Source organism: Lynx canadensis, chromosome D3 (genome assembly GCF_007474595.2).
Source record: "Lynx canadensis isolate LIC74 chromosome D3, mLynCan4.pri.v2, whole genome shotgun sequence".
Lineage (NCBI taxonomy): Eukaryota > Metazoa > Chordata > Mammalia > Carnivora > Felidae > Lynx > Lynx canadensis.
The window spans coordinates 59,244,747-59,254,309 of record NC_044314.2 but is presented as its reverse complement, the minus strand read 5'-3'; the positions used below and the strand labels follow the sequence as shown (position 1 = coordinate 59,254,309).

The window sequence follows — 9,563 nt, the reverse complement described above, 5'->3', positions numbered from 1 at the left end:
AGAGAAAGAGAGACAGAATCCCAAGCAGGCTCCTGCTGTCAATGTAGAGCCCAATCTGGTGCTCAATTTCGTTAACCGTGAGACCATGACCAGAGCCAAAACCAAGAGTTGGACGCTTAACTGACTGAGCTACCCAGGTGTCCCGCAAATTCATTTTTATTAAGCCCCTCATCCTAGTAAACTCCTGCACTACCCTTCTCCCTGAGTCCTCTTATACTAATCAGACCATTCTCCTGTCACTGGCTTTGGGGTGATTCTTGGTCATTCCATAAATATGTGATGACTCTACCGTGTGATGAAATTTGGGTGTACAACACTGAACAAGACAGACACGATATACATCCTTGCAGAGTTTGGTATATTCCTTTTCATAACAACCAGAAAGCAATCTGGATGTTTAAGAATAACGTCTTCCTATTTCACACATTTATGTTCCGCTCATTCAGTGTAAACTCTTAAAAAAGACAAAGACTATAATACTGTCTTTGCTTATATTTTCCCAAACATCTGCCTCAACAATGACAAATGCAATGCTGTTCACAGAAACATTTATTTAAAATGTATTAACTGTGGGGCGCCTGGGTGGCTCAGTCGGTTGAGCGTCCAACTTCAGCTCAGATCATGATCTCACATTCTGTGAGTTTGAGCCCCGCGTCGGGCTCTATGCTGACAGCTCAGAGCCTGGTGCCCGCTTCAGATTCTGTGTCTCCCCCTGTCTCTGCCCCTCCCCTGCTCATGCTCTGTCTCAAAAATAAATAAAAACATTAAAAAAAAACTTTTAATAAAAAAAATAAAACGTATTAACTATGAAAAGTTTAAAACCTTCTCTGCTCAACTTGAAAATTGAGAAGTAAAAAGATAAAAATTTCAGTTATTTTCAAATTCAATATCCAGAGATAAACTATCACACTTCAGACTGGACCATTCAAGACCTTTCATTCCTCGTAAAAATCCATAGTCTGTAATGCAAAATAATTATTTTTTACCAAAAGGCTAAAAATTTACTTATTATTTTATCCTTTTTTCTCTTAACATCACCAAATTTTTTGAAGGTGTAGTTCTGTGAGGAAGCAACACAATCACAGATTTAAATCAAATCTCATCTCTAAAACAGGAGTAAGATATGGGGCACCTAGCTGGCTTAGTCTGTAGAGCATGAGTCCCATGTTGGGTGTAAAGATTACTTGAAAATAAAAAAATTAGGGGCACCTGGGTGGCTCAGTCAGTTGAGCGTCCTCGGCTCAGGTCATGATCTCACAATCACAACTCGTGGGTTCGAGCCCTGCATCTGGCTCTGTGCTGACAGCTCATAGCCTGGAACCTGCTTCAGATACTGTGTCTCCTTCTCCGTCCCTCCCTCGCTCATGCTCTGGCTCTGGCTCTCTCTCTCAAAAATAAACATTAAAAAAAAATTTTTTAAATAAAAATCGGAATGTGATAAACTTCACAAGGTCACTGTAAGGAGTGCATGAAAAGTTAAGTGGAGAGCCTGTTATCAACTGTAAAACACTTGTAATTATGCCTGTATCAGTCAAATGGTACTTCATAATGAATTAGGATTTAAATGTGAGACTCTAGTTTTCCCCTATGCTCCAAGAATTCTCACTGTTTTCTGGTGCTTCCTCCCTAACTACTGAGTTCACAAAAGCTATAGGCAGAAGAAATTCTTGGATTAGGAATAATTAAAGAGCCCAGAGAATTATCATCTCAATAAGTTATCATCTCAATAACTTTCAAATACCAAACTTAAAATTAATAGTATGGAGAGAGTCGGTTTCTTCTGGGGTTTGCCAAAAGGATGTAAAATGCAAGTTTTCATTCAAATGATAAATTAGAAAAAATATTTGTAACATATAGATTAACAATCTCTAATATACAAATATCCATAAAGAGAGATTAGAGAATCGTTAACTTTTATTGTAAGTTTTTTACTTTAATAATAAGCATATGTTAATTCTGTAATTTAAAAACACTAATGAAAGTGTTTTAAAAATTGTTTAAATGGGGTGCCTGTATGGCTCAGTTGGTTGAGCGTCCGACTTCGGCCCAGGTCATGATCTCACGGTTTGTGAGTTCGAGCCCCACGTCGGGCTCTGTGCTGACAGCTCAGAGCTTGGAGCCTGCTTCAGATTCTGTGTCTCCCTCTCTCTCTGCCCCTCCCCCACTAATGCTCTGTCTTTCTCTGTCAAAAATGAACATTAAAAAAAATTGTTTAAAAAAAATAAAAAATAAATTAAATAAAAACTGTTTAAATTCTTGATTGCCATTTCTAGAAGTTTTCAGTAAGAAGGAACAAAGAGAAAAATGGCCAAGGATATGAAGTGTTAATTCACACAAGGGAAAATGCAAATGATGTATTAGCTAATGATCCAAATTCCTGTAGCTAAAATCAGTATTCATACCATAATTAAAGACAAAAGCCTTGAAATTGAAGTGGTATACTTAAATCAACTAACACAAATTTAAATTGTCAACCAACAATAGATAGGTAACGTTTTCTTCACTGGGTGTTTGCAAAAGCAGGGGAACATCAGTGTATGAAGGGGAAGGAGGAGCCACAAGGAGGAAAAAGGACAAAAGAAAGGAAGAATGAGTAAGCCAATCTGCTGTCAAACATTCCTGTTTACTTTCAATGATAAGAGGACAAACAGAAACTCAGTAAAAAGGTATTTTTTGTTCTGTTCAAATTCAGCTTAAAGAGAACACTCATCATTATTCTTGGGATGTTTTAATGAAATCTGGAAGACAGGGTTAACTTCTGAAGGTTGAATAACCACCACAGGATGATCCGCCTCATTATAAATCTATGAATTAGGTTGATCATAAGAAAATTCTTCTCTAAGTAACTTACATTTATACAGCACTTATAAATTTCAAGTTAGTTTTTGAGTCTAGTACTCAAGATATCTAAATATCTAAAGTTAGAGATACTCTAATGACAACTTTTTGAAGTATTTTCATAAGTAGATAGTATCTCCTCTCATCACTGATTAAAATAACATACGCAAGTATCTAACAGTGCCTCAAGTACAGAAGCTCAAATAAAAGTTCTTTTCCTTCATCACCAAGTAACTTTCAAATACTCAAACTCTGATAAAAAAGGACTGTAACTCAGAGGTTGCAAGACTTAGTATTTAGAACAATTTAGCATTTAGAACAAGAGAATGTAACAAGGCTTTCTTCCTAATTGTAATACTTTTGTTCAAATTAAGGTAGGAAACATTTTGTAAAATTTTAATTTTCTCATTTGTCTTCAACATCATTATCACCACAAGTTAGTAAAGTGGTATAAAGAATGTTTTAGTATTTACTTCTACCCTGCTTAAGTTTCAGAAGAGGTATAACAAAACAGAAAGAAAGCTGTATACGATGTGCCTTTGGTGGAAAAGAAAATAAAAAGTACGGTAGGTGTGTTTCTCCTCTCTTCCTTTAGATGTACTAATACTTCTCTTTAGTGAGTGAATTTCAAAAGTCTAGCATTTTGCCAGGGAATTTTAACCTGGATCCTATCCATGGTTCAACATCATCAGCTTACCTAATGTTTTGCTGATCTCAGAGTAGTTGTGAAATTCAAAGGATCTCACAAAAAAAGTATTTCATGAACTACAAAGCATCGTAATTCTTACGTACTACTGTATCCTGAGTCAAAATAGATACTTCTAGGGAGAGAGAACCACACATACGTGGTTTCTGTTCTCCATTAGAATTCAGGAGGCAGACAAAACTCCCATGTAGGAGAAGAACAATCTGAAATCTGAGAAGCTACAAGATTCTCTCACACACCTCTTTCAAGCAACAAAGTAGTTTAAAAATATGATATTCAGGGAGTCTGGCTGGCTCAGTTGGTACAGCATGCGACTCTTGATCTCAGGGTTCTAAGTTCCAGCCCCACACTGGGTTCAGATATTACTTAAAAATAAAAATAAAGCTTTAAAAATGGGGAAAATATGATATCACTAATATTTCTGGTATTTCCCCCAATTATGGCCCAAATACAAACCGAAAACCAGAAGAGTAGACTATTACATATTTGAAACAATTTTAGTGCAATAGCAAACATAAAGTCAACGGCCAAAGAGACAATTTTTTATTTATTTATTTATTTATTTATTTATTTATTTTTTAAAAACTTTTGTTGCATTTTATTTTATTTTTCAACGTTTATTTATTTTTGGGACAGAGAGAGACAGAGCATGAAGGGGGGGAGGGGCAGAGAGAGAGGGAGACACAGAATCGGAAACAGGCTCCAGGCTCCGAGCCATCAGCACAGAGCCCGATGCGGGCTTGAACTCACGGACCGCGAGATCGCGACCTGGCTGAAGTCGGACGCTTAACCGACTGCGCCACCCAGGCGCCCCGAAGAGACAATTTTTTAAATGCCAAAGAAAAAGAAATTACCTCCACTCTCTAACTTGCAGCTCCATAATTTATCTTTTCTACTTATCTCAATTTGGAAGCATTTCTGTGTTTACCTTAATTTTCTAAGAACTTAAGAGTCTGAACTTCTTAGAATTTTGGAGGCTGTCACTAATTGGAAAACCTATTGGGTGCTATTTTCTAACCTGCACAAATTTTCTATTGCTGGATCTATTCCTTTACAAAAGTCCTAAATGAGTTTGGTTGGTGATCTTTTTCCTTATAGTAACTATGATTAAAATGTTTCTTTAGAAAAATGGCATCAATATCAAGGTGGAGTTTGTTAAAATCACCTCTTGTAACGTTAAAAACTGTAGTCCTTCTGTAGCTGGGGAGATTAATTTGCTTCTGACAACATAAAAAAAAACCCAACAGTTACCTCAGCATCTCACAAAAAGGCTTTCTGCCTACCTTCCAAGAATCTCATAAGGTATTTACTTTCTTTTTTTTTTTTTGACCAACACAGTAGAAGGTAGAATAGCTGGCCTCCAGATATTTTCACAAAATCTGAAATTAAAGAAACTCTGCCTCAAAACTTTTCAAAATCAGTTAAACACTCTTAATTAGAGGCAGAGCACAAACAAATGATTAAGAATGGGAACAATACGGTCTGTCACTTTTTTCAGGTCTATGAATATATTATACACATCGCATAATAGTTCAAAGCCTTATTATCCTGGCCATATGTTAGAATAATAGTAGTATCTGTTTAACAAGATTATTTTGAAAATTATCTTAAATATTTCACTTAGAACTTTGAACATTCTAAGTGCTTAAGAAGTATTTATCATAATCTTCAAACTCACGATTACAGGTAAAATATGTAATACTACAATAAACAATATTACTATATTGGTTTCCAGTATTATCAACTCAAAGCACTAGAAGCAAGATCTTTAAACATAACAGCAAAAGCCAACAAACAAAAACTAACTTTTACATATTTAACATTAACATTTCTACATATTTAGATCTACAAGATAACCTTAACACCAACCATTCAAAGCTGAGTTTACAAAGGAAATTATCTCCTGTTATTACCATATGTGGAAACTAGCAACAGACAAATTAACATTGCAACTAAGACACTTTCACTATTACTTTTAAAAAGCCACTGTTAAAGAAACAGATTATGCATGCATGAGTGTAAATGAGAATATTTTCAAATGCTATATGGAGAAACTTCATATTCTCCAGAGGAAGTCAGGCTCTAACAACTGCAATATTTAAAATGTTCATAAGAGGCTTTACTAAGATTAGATCTAAGTGGGGATCAGAAAATGTATCTACAGGGAGTTATAATCTGTAAAACAGCAGGTGCTGGAAACAATAAAGCTAAGGCTAAGCAAAAACCTAGGGATCTAGACACCTTGTTACACAGATATTTTAAAATATCACCACTTTTTATATGTATAAAAGTTTACAATATACCATGTGCTTTTCATATGTAATCACATTTATTCCATCCCTGTAAATTATGTAGGAAAATGACTTTTTGTAGATTAAGAAGGTCCTGAAAGTTAATGCAATTTGTCAAAAACCACAGTTAGGAAGTAATAAATCAAGAATTTTTACTTTTAAATCAAAAATTTTAACTGAGGCTTTCTTGCTTATATTTCAATATTCTTTCCAGTACTCCAAAAAACTATTTCTTAAAGGAGCAAATTAGCATTTTCACAGAAAGGAATCTCTAGGCCCAAACCACAGACTTTTTGAACTAGGTTGTACTGACTTATGTAAGTTAGTTCACTTTAGTAGGACTTTATTTTCTCATCCGTAAAATGAGAAAATCTGAAGTCCCTTCCAGTTCTAAGGACAAATCACCATGACTCTACCCTTTACACAATACATTTTACAAATACATTTTGATGTTAATTTTAGAAACTCCAAGTAACAAAGTAGTGTGTGAACAGCTCTTAAACAAACTATTGCAATTATTAAACAAATTCTTCATGCCTTTCTGATAAATGTTGCTTCAGTATCAAGTTTATATACAGAAAACAGTCTAAACCTCTTATGGACTATGATGGAAGCAATCTCATAAATCATTCTCTTTTTAGACTGAAATAATGCTCTTAAAACAGGAGAATGAAAAAATTTAACTACCAGTCAATACCAACAAATTGAACATTTTTACTATTATTCTTATTCCTTAGAATAAAAACCTCTTTTCCAACAAAGTGTTTTTCAAATAGCCCAATGACTACCATTTTCTACAATCTACCTCAAAAGAATATCACACTTTCCAAAAACTTCTATAGGATTATACACACACACACACACACACACACACACACACACACACATATACACACACACATATATAAACACCTTGATAAAAACATCTTCTTTTTAAATTCATTCCACTGAGTAGGCACTTGTCTCCAAACAAAATTCAACTGTTTTCCCCTTCCCTTGATATTCAAGAACTAAAACCAGAGACTGAACATATTTTTTCACCTACCTAAGTTCTTTCCTCATCAGAATATTTTAGTTCTCTCTATTCTATCTCAAATACTCCTCATGGAATACACACCCCAAGATTTTCACTTTCCCAGCTCTGCTTGCTCATTAAACCATACTAAACAACTATGGAAATCACAGAGACAAAAAACATTAAAGGTACCCTGTTTCTTTTTTTTTTTTTTTAACTCTTTACCTTCCATGAATACCCCTTAATTCTCAGATTTTAGTTCTCTTTAACACCTTGCATGCCCCTAAAATAGAACACATCCCTGAATAGCTTGACTTTAGTCAAGGTGGCTGCATACCTTCCTCTAAAAAACATTTAATTGGTACTTGTGTTAACTATAAAAGATCTTTAAGAAGTAAAACCTTTTCCTCTTGCCTATCATCTCCTGGAGAGACATGAATCTTTATTTTTTGCGTTTAGCTCAAATATAGTGACTTGATCTTATACAGTCAACACTATCTCATTTTGTTTTTAAGCCACTTGGCACCAATAGAGCATATGTTCTGCCAGTTCTGAGCTAATCTCCAGGAAAGCCTTTGTACAATGATTGAAGAAACTGAAACAGATCAGTGCCCGAGATTTTGAACAGCCTACTTGAGCATATGTTTTTAATAAACAGTCAATTTATTTTAGAATAGCTATTTTACCAGTTCACCTTCCTTCATAATTTACGTAAACAAATTTTACAATTAAAAAGGAGCACATGACTAAGAACACAGGTTCATTTCAACTTCGGGATTACAGATAATTCCAAGGCTTTACACATCACTGAATCTGCAAGCCATTTCACCCGCGGGTGTCCGGTGGAAATTACAATGTCAAAGAGTACACAGCTTAAAATGTTTCCTACGGTTTCAACTGGTGCAATAGTGTTAACTTCCCATCCCAAACTGTTTCTTACTGTTATTATTAAAACAGCTGTCAGCTGGGCTTCGGTAACCTCTTTGTACAACCGTTTATTCAACGCTTTGGGATCCTTGAGGATGCGTCACACCATATTACCCCTCAAAATGAGATCTAAGAATCTGACGTGCTCCAAGGGTCTACGAACACCGTTCGAATGGGCACTTGCAGAACGATGAAGAGAACCCATTACCCAATGCGGCAAGGACAGAGTACACTGGCATTTAAGACAGAACTGCAGCGTGCCGCTCTCCTTTCCCTTGAGACTATCAAAGCGGCAATTTCCCTTCTCCCTTTCATCTTCCTCTCCCCCTGACCCCGGTACCTCCGATGCTCTCTCCAGGAGGGGCCGCAGCGGTCTCCCGCGGCCGCGCCCGCACCCTGGCTCACGGCGGGCCGGCGGGCGCGCGCGACGGGCCGGGCGCGCCCCCACCCCCGCCCAGCCCCGCCCCGCCGGGTCCGGCCGCAGCACGCCGGCGGCGCCCTCTCGGGCCGCGCACACTCGCACACTCGCACGCACACGCTCCTCCCGGCCCCGCCATGTTCCGGGAGGCGGCGGCAGCCCAGCCCCGGGAGCGGCGGCGGGGGGGGGGGGTGCCCCGCCGAATCGCCCCGCACCACCGCCCTGCTGGCGGCTCCCGGCCGCGCCGCAGCTTCTCAGGACTCCTGGAGGGGCGGCGGCGGGCGGAGCGGACCCGCGCCGGGGCCACTAACGGCCTGTCACTGTCAGGCCGGCGGCGCCTTGGGCTGGGCCTGGCCTGGCCTGGCGGCACGAGACAGGGTGGGCAGGGCGCGTCCCCTACCTTGCTCTGATGAGGGGAGACGGGAGCAGCGCAGAACTGAGGGGTCTCCTCCCAGGCGCCGGGTACGGGGCTCGAAACCGCGCCCCTCCTTCCTCCTCGCCTGTCGCCACGCCCCCCTCACCCTCACGGACCCAAGGCACTAACGGCGCAGGAGGGTTTACCCCCTGAATGAGTGCCTCGGTGTTGCCGTCGCTGTCGTTGTCTTCGTCGCCGCTGCAACCGCCACGAACGCCGCGGAGGCCGGGCTTGAAAACATCTCCGGTCTCCGTCCGTCTCTCACCACAGCCTCCTCGCTCCCAGGACAGCGCCGCCCGGCGATTGGCTGCGACGTAGGCACGTGACTCCACGGGCACGGGACGGGCGGCGTGACCGCCCCGCCCCCGGCGCCCGCCCGCCCCTTCCGCCAGCCCCTCCCCGCTACCCCGCCGCTCTTTCAGTTCTACGGAGAAGCTTCCCGAGCCGCGGGGCGGGGGCAGTCGGAAGGTACCAAGTGGGAGGCGGCGGGGGTGTAGGCCGGAACTCCTCTACGTGCTCGTACCTCCTTCCACCTCACCCAGGTGTTACCGTCTTCCTCCGCCGTCACCGGCCCGAAAAGAGGGGAAAATCTGGGGGTGAGCTAGAAAGCAGAATAGGCTCCGCTGACGCTGCCAGGACGACGGGTTCTGCGGTCGCTTTTTGTGGCGACCATGGCAGTGGATGTGACTGGAAACTTCTGGAAATGGCGGCGGCGGCGAAGAAGCTGGACATGGAGTATTCACATACTCTGTTATTTTTTTGCAGATCGGGTGGGAGAGTTTGTGAGGTCGAACCCAGGAAGATAGGTCTAAAGGCAGAGGCGGGGAGTCAGCCCCCTAAACTCCTAGCTGCGAACGGCCAGCCCCAACGTGTTCGGAGACGCGGGGCGCGGCTGGGCGCCCACGTCCACGCCGCAGTGCGCTTGCGCGCCGGCTGGGCAGCACCTGCGTCGG

At 40.9% G+C, this 9,563-nt stretch overlaps 1 protein-coding gene across 7 annotated transcripts in view; it reads right to left on the bottom strand.

Annotated features, from left to right (window-relative positions):
- ANKRD12 (ankyrin repeat domain 12) overlaps window positions 1-8,882 on the bottom strand; it is a 127,556-nt gene extending 118,674 nt beyond the window's left edge. For 4 of the 7 annotated variants that reach the window (XM_030292562.1, XM_030292564.1, XM_030292567.1 and 1 more), the window contains exon 1: window positions 8,596-8,680. The gene's annotated coding sequence lies outside the window, so the exon portion shown is untranslated. Of the gene's footprint in view, window positions 1-8,117; window positions 8,136-8,595 lie in introns of those variants that run through there. The other 3 variants (XM_030292565.2, XM_030292566.2, XM_030292563.1) reach the window with 2 other exon arrangements.
- Between the last annotated feature and the right edge of the window lie 681 nt (window positions 8,883-9,563).